Below are 2,500 nucleotides of genomic sequence, written 5' to 3'. Positions count from 1 at the left end.
ACATGGAAAATATCACCAAAGTCCATGACCAAAAGGATGTAGCGCAGGCAAGGAAACAGTTAAAAGGTGAACGAGTCTGATGGTTTCAATGGCGTCCGTCATTTTAGATACTGTGATGATGCACTCACAGGTTACATTGTCACACACCCCCCACCTTAAGCTTGAACCACCTCACAGAGGTGGGGCAAGACCTGCAGTCACGTGGATTTTGGCGGAAGGTGCCCTCCTGTGGTCTGCAGCAATGGTGACTGAAGTTCAGGGTCAAAGGCCAGAGAAGTCTCGGGCCTGTGGCTGGCTGTACAAGAGGCTGAAGCTGGTCTGCTCTTCAGAGCGAGGCCCGCAGACTGCTGCAGCTCCTGGTCATGTTGAAGCTCAGGCTGGACACCCAATCTGGCAAAATGTGGAAGCTGGTCTCCAGTGTCACCATCCGATGCAGTCTGGCGATGCCGGTTCTCGTCCTCCACCTGTGCCTGGAGCAGCCGAACCCAGTGTTGCTTTGATGGCCATCTCTGGACCTGGTGCTGTGGCCCTTCCTCGCAGTGCTCACGTGCTGGGCCTGGATGGGGAACGATTTCTCTGCTGCCAGTCTGCTTGTCCAGTCATCCGGCGATGCAGACTGTGGCTTGGGATTGTCGTCATCTCCCTCCGGGTCAGCAGGGGGCGCTGCAGGAGTGCCCTGGGCTGTCTTGCATCTGGTCATCTGAGAGTCCTGCCGTTTCTGTGGTTACTCTACCTGCCTACTGTGTGCCGGCCCTCATAGACACTGGTACCACCGCTGCCACCAAATGTTATAATGTAGAGTGTCGAGGGGTCTTAAGGCTATGGCACACAGATACGGCAGAGGCAAGAGGTGGATTTTTACCATTTATTTTTAGAGTCCACAGGTGAGAAGCAGTGAGCAAGTGACTAAATTAAAGAAACCCAACGAAAATGAAAACAGAAGATCCTAAAGTCTATTTACAAAATGTACAAAAACAACTAGGCTATCATCAGCCAAAGTAAGAAAAAATAGCCTACATGGCAAAGAGTCACAGACTCAAATATCCTCACACAGCTGAGGTTCTGGAGCTCAAAGACGCACGTCTTCTTTCCATGGAGCTTCCCAGACAATTGAAACTCTCCCCATTATAAGGGGCACCTGCCTACCCTAATGAGCGGACCATTCCACTCGGTACAAAATACAGGGGTGTTCCACACAGGCAAGCCACATTACTAGCTAGAAACATTTAAAACGGTACCATAAACATAATCATTACATCAGGCCTTCTTTACATGATCAGTGCATCTCAACATGCAAACAATCACAGTTTGAATTTTAAAAACACATGATTAAATTTCATTTGGGCACAAGGACACACCCATCCTACTACATTCCCAGTTCAAACATGCACCCCTTTGCCACTCAAGGAAATGCTGCAAAATTGGTAAGACACATGGGGTTTTGAGTTACTTAGCAAACATTTGTTGGTGTCGCTAGACACTCAAAAAAAATCTACTCTATTTTGATCCCAATTTACCTGGGCAACAGTTAAACAATAAAGTAAGCATGTTTTGTTGTGTAGACTGTTAAATGCTCGTGACCTGTAAAGCCAGCAAACTAAACATGTGTGCACCCATGTAAAACTGCTAACCAAACAGCACACAGCATTCATGAAACCTGGAAAGTATCACCAAAGTCCATGACCAAAGTATATAACGTAGGCAAGGAAGACGGTTAACCGGTGAGAGAGTCTGATGGTTTCAATGGCGTCTGTCAATTTAGACGCCGTGATGATGCACTCACGGGGTGCATTGTCACAATCCCGATCAGTATTTAATCACCCATATCGTAGCCGGTGGTGGTGTGTGGTGGTGTATGTGTTTGTGTGTGTGTGTGGGGTGTGTGTGTGTGTGTGTGTGTGTGTGTGTGTGTGTGTGTGTGTGTGTGTGTGTGTGTGTGTGTGTGTGTGTGTGTGTGTAATATGCATGTGAGTGTGTGTACGACCCCATCCAACCACACACCTGCCCGCCGGCAGGTCAGAAAACCGATCTCCCTGCCTCCATTTAGGAAGTGAGTAAGTGTCAATTCCAAAATAGAGAGGACACTATGTTATCATTGAGCGAATCACCCTATACCCCGCTCTTTGGCTCTGCCTACAAAATGACAAATTCTGGGCTTTGACCGTCCTTGTAAAAACACTACCGGTCATCTTGGCAGGAGAGATGCTGAACCGCCGCAATGGTGGTGGTTGTGGGTACATTTGGCAATGAGATATCACCCCAAGATCAAGCCAGCCCGACCGTAAGACCAAGGACGACACTTGACATCAAGGAAGTACACCCCCCACCCCACCCCCACCCCCACCACCACCAGATCGACTGATGAAAAGCACAAAGACACACTAACACAGCCCTGTTCGCAGAGCCAGGAAAAAATAAAGCTTTGATGTGCGTTGCGTTGCTTGGAAAGCCAGCACAGCACAGATTTATCCGGGCAATTAGAGTGAAGGTTGTCTCATCT

General features: G+C 48.4%; 1 protein-coding gene across 1 annotated transcript in view; it reads right to left on the bottom strand.

Annotated features, from left to right (window-relative positions):
- Window positions 1–2,500, bottom strand: part of LOC134450421 (collectrin-like) — a 10,320-nt gene that overhangs the window by 7,043 nt on the left and 777 nt on the right. The window lies entirely within an intron of this gene.

Source organism: Engraulis encrasicolus, chromosome 6, assembly GCF_034702125.1.
Source record: "Engraulis encrasicolus isolate BLACKSEA-1 chromosome 6, IST_EnEncr_1.0, whole genome shotgun sequence".
NCBI lineage: Eukaryota > Metazoa > Chordata > Actinopteri > Clupeiformes > Engraulidae > Engraulis > Engraulis encrasicolus.
Note: the sequence above shows the minus strand (reverse complement) of the source record. Positions and strands in the feature narration are given on the sequence as shown.